At 34.5% G+C, this 6,072-nt stretch overlaps 1 long non-coding RNA gene across 1 annotated transcript; it reads right to left on the bottom strand.

Annotated features, from left to right (window-relative positions):
• Positions 1 to 1,511: 1,511 nt before the first annotated feature.
• On the bottom strand, positions 1,512 to 3,612 carry LOC148781314 (uncharacterized). The gene is made up of 2 exons (XR_016059996.1): positions 3,263 to 3,612; positions 1,512 to 2,084 (listed from the first exon to the last, which is right to left on the bottom strand). It is a non-coding gene; the product is annotated as an uncharacterized LOC148781314 (long non-coding RNA).
• Positions 3,613 to 6,072: the final 2,460 nt, after the last annotated feature.

The following is a 6,072-nucleotide window of genomic DNA, read 5'->3' as shown; positions in this document are numbered from 1 at the left end:
GCTCTGCTTTGGTAAAATCTCGAAATATCTATGATATCTTTGTAGAGCAGGCTAGAGGGATTGATAATCTAACCAATTACGAATCAAGAGAAGAAAATTTAAAGGGAAAGATGGCAATCATGCGATGAAATGGTTAATCGATATAAAGAGATCCAATCCATCTTTTTTCTATTAAGTGAAATTAGATGAAGAAGATCACATTGTCAGCCTACTATGGGTAGATGAAAACAATGCCTGCACTACTTTCAGTAGAGGAATTTACCTTGTTTCATGGTTAATTATTTGTAAACTTAATACTACGCCTTTTGGAGTGTGTTCCTTTTGGAGCCATTTGACATGTTTTTCTCTTATGGGACCATGTATCTTTTACTTTTTATGGATGTCTTCGAACTTTACCATTTGACATGTTTTTCTCTTATGGGACCATATATCTTTTACTTTTTGTGGTGTGTTCATTGTTTATATTGATTTGTTATCTTGGGATTGTCTCGTTATCTTGGAATAGTGCCTGATTGGGTTTGGAATTTATGACAGGTTTTGTATGATTTATGGCTTGAAAAACCAAAAATATGGCAGAAGTGCCCAATTGGGTTTGGAATTTATGGCAAGTTTTGTATGATATATGGCTTGAAAAACCAAAAATATGGCAACAATGCCCAATTGGGTTTGGGATTTACGATAGGTTTTTCACAGAGGCATTCTTTTAACATGTGGTTACCTAGCACGTTATTCACATAGGCATTCTTTTACGAGGGGCACTCTTTTAACATGTGAGCACCTAGCATGTCATTCACATGTTGATTATGGTAATTTTACAAAAATTCCTACTATAGAGATATACATTTCTCGATTTGTTTCAATTCTCAATTTAACTCTCTGGACCAGCTCTAAGTCAAATAAGTGACCACATGACAATATCTATTTTAAAATCTACTGTCCATATGTCACTCCCTATAATTCATTTCACCATCATGAGCTTGCACTATAATGAAATAGAAGCGTCTCATTGAAATAGAAACCCTCAATGAAGCGTTCAATGAAATAGAAGCCCTCAATGAAATAGAAGCCCTCAATGAAGAGATCAATGAAATAGAAGCCCTCAATGAAGATCTCAATGAAATAGAAGCGTCTCAATGAAGCCCTCAATGACCACTATAAGAATAGAAGCGTCCCAATGAAGGCTATATAGAAAGTTTACAACACAATTTTGAATAGCAATGACTGAAAAGACGTTGAAGAGCAATGACTCAAAAAGACATCTCCCTTGCAACAGTAAGAAAGAATGGCATGCTTTCACATGTTTGAATTTCAGCTTTTATAGAACATTTTTTTTATAGCCCTAAATAAATGGCATAATCGCACTGGCCATAGTTCAAATGATCAACCCACCCATTTAAATAAATTATAGATGCTTGAACTCTCCTTTGCTATCAACGCACAATAAAAAATCAATACATAATGTCCTTGAGATAATATCCTTGAATTGGAATTGCATGGCAAAATAATATATGTTTACAATACCAAAAGAACCTTTTGTTACTTTCAACTACAACATTTTCCATAAAAGGAGAATAAGTTGAATTCTACGATGGGAATAATTACATTAGTAAAAAGGCAACCTTTAGTAAAAAGCAATTCCAAGTCAGAAAGTATCACATGTTTCTAATTAGGACTATAAAAATAAAAAAGATGAGTGGAAGCAAGTACACATTTATTATACACAAGAAATACAAAAATTGTTGTAAACACACAAAGGCACCGAGTAAGAATTGATGCATGCGCTCTATGGCAACGAGTATCGTATCATTGCCGACACTTGTTTCTTGATTGAGCATGACACGTTCTTCTGATTCTTGCATTGGATTCCACTGTCGTGTATTGCATCATCTTAAATTGAATTTTTTCACAGCGGTATTATATTCATCACATCATTGGAAGAACCCACATATAGAACATTTATAGTACATCTTGTTCGGGTTATTTTGCTTTGCTGATGGTTTCTTAGCACAATCTATACTGCACTTTGGGCATCGTTGAATTGCCTATCCTCGATTACTTGTAGAATCAAATGACATTGTTAGGGCCTACAATAATCGTATCAGTACCACACTATAAATGACTAAATAAGTACGCATTTCAAGCACATCATAACATTCATTGCAAATATGTCAAAAATAATTTTAACAATAACAACAACAGCAACAACAACCATCACCACCTCTATGATGAGGCCTAGAGCACTCCACAGAGCAATATCAATTCCACCTTGTTTGAACCATTAACAAACCAAAATGCTAGATGATTGAAAGTAAACGGATCTAATGAAAAAAAATCAATCACTTAACAGAGCAACATCAATGGATACCATTCGACAATTTCGGTAAAATATTTATCCAAATTATGACTTCATAGCGCAACTTGAATTCCACCCTGTTTGAACCATTAACAAACCAAAATGCTTGATGATTGAAAGTAAACACACCTACTGAAAAAAAATCAATCACTTAACATAGCAACATCAATGGATGCGACTCGACAATTTTAAGCAAAAAAATCAATCACTTAACAGAGCAACATCAATGGATGCCATTCAACAATTTTAAAAAAAAAAAAAATCTCCAAATTAGAACTTCACTGAACCAAACATTAAAATATGCAGGCAGAGAAAATAAACACTTTCCCCAAATTGTCACATAAAGGAAATAAGCACAATATCGATAAAATGAAAATCTAAATTGATAACCATATTGCTTTGGTATTTGGAGTTGTTTTTGCCATAGATTTGAGCCTCTTCTTATAAAAATTTGGATTCAACAATGATGAGAGAGATAGAGAAAACAAATCAAGATGGAGATTTTGCAGAGTGACAATGGTGATGGCAAAGCAAAGCAAATACTGGAATCGTTTGTAGAGGGGCAAGGGTGAAGAAATATGGGTAAAAATTCCATAGTAAATGTACAAGACAAAGACATAATTAAATCCACAAAAATGTAATCCTAAATCCCTAATATTCAAATAAAAAATTATTGCATCTGTGAATGATCTCCAAACTGGCATGTCTGAGATGCAAGTTTGTACGATTTGCATAATCCATTTTGATGTAAAATCGTAAAAGTCCATAGATTTAGGAGTTGGCGGATTAATAATATGCAGATATGAAACACAGAGATGATATACAGTGAAATAGTTCTTCTTGAAATGCTGCTAAAAATATTCAAGAAGAACTTCATGAAACCATGCCAAAAGTAAATTGAATTCGTACCTTGCTGTGAATGGTTGATTGAAACCACTATTTTTTATTTAGAGTTGCTGAGAATGGAGGAGGCTTCCAGTGAGAGAGATTCCAGAGTCCACGGATTCTAGGGTTGCTGATTTTGAGGATTTAGGGTTGCTGAATTTGGGGATTTATGGTTGCTAAACGAGGAGGCTGATTGTTGTTCTCGGGGAGATAGATAGAGAGAGAAAGAAAGAGATAGAAGAGAGAGAGAGAGAGAGAGAGAGAGAGGAAGGGATGAAGCTCACAGTAGAGAGAGAGGCGAGGAGGCTCACGGGATTTGGAGAGGGTAGGAGCAGGCTCACGGGGGAGAGAAAGAGGGATGCCAAAGTTTAGGTAGAGAGAGATGGTTTCAGTCAGACGAGAGTTTAGGTACAGGGAGAGATGCCGTGTGCAGGCTAGAGAGAGAGTGTCAGTGCGCACAGTTATTAGTTGTCGCAGCCTCACGAAACCACAGCCAATTGATTTCAAGAACAAATAAGAGCCGTTCGGCTCACTTTTTTTCTATTGGCGAGATTGCTCACCAAATTATTTTTCATATATCTATATATATATATATATATATATATATATATATATATTCTACTTCTTATGGATTCCCCAGTTTATAAGATTAAAGACCCTTGCAAATCTTTTACATTGTTCAATTCATAATAAGTTAAAAATAGAAGTAGCAGTCCTAGTTAATCTTTGGGACCACAAAATAAACCCTTTTTGTTTTTTCTTTAAGTAATTAAGTGGAGAAGACAAGTCCCCACCCATTTTCTATTTAGTTAGTGGTTCTTAAAGTGGGAATGTAATCCAAAACATGCAACTAAGGTATGGGGTGTACTACCACCACGATCTCAGTTCCTTTCCCATCATAGACCAAACATTCACATACTATGGTTTCTCCATTGTTCTTGTGGAATAAAGGAATGTTCAATGGAATATGGGAAGAAACTAATCCATCCTTCTGTCCTAAGTGATAAACCACTTCATAAATTGTTTAGGAAATGAGAAGAAACTAAATCCTCCCTATGTTAATTCGGCTAAAAAAATACTTTGTAGGTTGTGTTTTCAAATTTTTCTTTTTTGCAATTATTCATTAGAATAAAAAGAGTGTATATTTCAAAATTTGGATCAAACGATGGCCATAAGATAGTTTTTTAAGGATGTTGCATCATATTACTATACAACGGGTGCATGAAATCATTGCTCATATATAGATTTATAATGTTTTGAGGTCTTTGTATTTTCTACTTCTTATTGATTCTCCAATTTATTAGACTAACAATTCATAATAAGTAAAAAACTGAAGTAGCAATCCTAGTTTTTCTTTAGGACCACAAAAGAAACTGTTTTTATTTTTTCTTTAGGTAATTCAGTGGAGAAGACAAGTCCCCCACCCATTTTTTATTTCGTTTGTGGTTTTTAAAGCTGTCAGTGGGAATGAAAGCCAAGACATGAAACTGAGGTATGGGGTGTACTACTACCACAATCTCAGTTCCTTTCCCATCATAGACCAAACTTTCAATTACTATGGTTTCTCCATTATTCTTGTGGAATAAAGGAATGCTCAATGGAAAATAAAAAGAAACTAATCCATCCTTTTGTCCTAAGTAATAAACCAGTTCATAAATTCTTTAAAAAATGAGAAGAAGCTAAATCCCCCATATATTAATTGGGTTAAAAAAATACTTTCTAGGTTGTGTTATCAAATTTTTCTTTTTTGTAATTGTTCATTAGAATAGAAAGAGTTTTGGATCAAATGATGGTCATAAGATGGTTTTTTAAGGTTGTTGCATCATATTACTATACAACGGGTGCATGAAATCATTGCTCATATATATATATATATATATATATAATGTTTTGAGGTCCTTGTATTTTCTACTTCTTATTGATTCTCCAATTTAAAAGACTAAGGACCCTTGAAAATCTTTTACATTGTTCAATTCTTAATAAGTAAAAAACGGAAGTAGCAATCCTAGTTTTTCTTTGGGACCACAAAAGAAACTTTTTTTATTTATTTTTAGGTAATTCAGTGGAGAAGACAAGCCCCCTCCCATTTTTTTTTTAGTTAAATGGGTTTTAAAGCTGTCAGTAGGAATGGAAGCCAAAACATGCAACTGAGGTATGGGGTATACTCCCATCACGGTCTCCGTTCCTTTCCCATCATAGACCAAACTTTCAAATACTATGGTTTCTCCATTGTTCTTATGGACTAAAGGAATGCTTAATGGAAAATGGCACGAAGCTAATCCATCCATTTGTCCTAGGTGATAAACCACTTCATAAATTCTTTAGAAAATGAGAAGAAACTAAATTCTCCCCCCCCCCCCCCTCGCCCCACCCACACACAAGTATCAAATGGGGAATTATATAAATATGCAACCTTCACTTTACAGATTCACATCAGCCTTTGGATCACAACATATTTTCTTTGTCTCTCTGAATTAGAGCTAGCCTGTATCAAGCCATATTTTTATTTGTATTTAGTCTTCCTTTTTGAATGAATAACTTCCAATACTAAGGAAATGTTCCGTTACCCAGTTATCAGAGGCTTAAAAAGTTAAATACATGGTGGGTAAAAACTAGATGCCAAATGGAAAATAAGCCATTTGAGTGCTCCAAGGATGTGCATGTTCAGAGATACAAGGGGAAATTAGTGCATTGTGTTGGAAGAAGGGGTACTTCGTGAATTTTTACTTATGCACACAAAGAGATCAAAACCAACTCATTTTCTTCAACTCTTCTTGTACAGAAACATAGTACATAGATCTATAGGCCTCTAACGACCGTTCTAGACTCCTTCT

This window comes from Amborella trichopoda, chromosome 7 (genome assembly GCF_054954075.1).
Source record: "Amborella trichopoda isolate Santa Cruz 75 chromosome 7, AtrichopodaSantaCruz75HAP2 v2.0, whole genome shotgun sequence".
NCBI classification, from domain to species: domain Eukaryota; kingdom Viridiplantae; phylum Streptophyta; class Magnoliopsida; order Amborellales; family Amborellaceae; genus Amborella; species Amborella trichopoda.
Note: the sequence above shows the minus strand (reverse complement) of the source record. Positions and strands in the feature narration are given on the sequence as shown.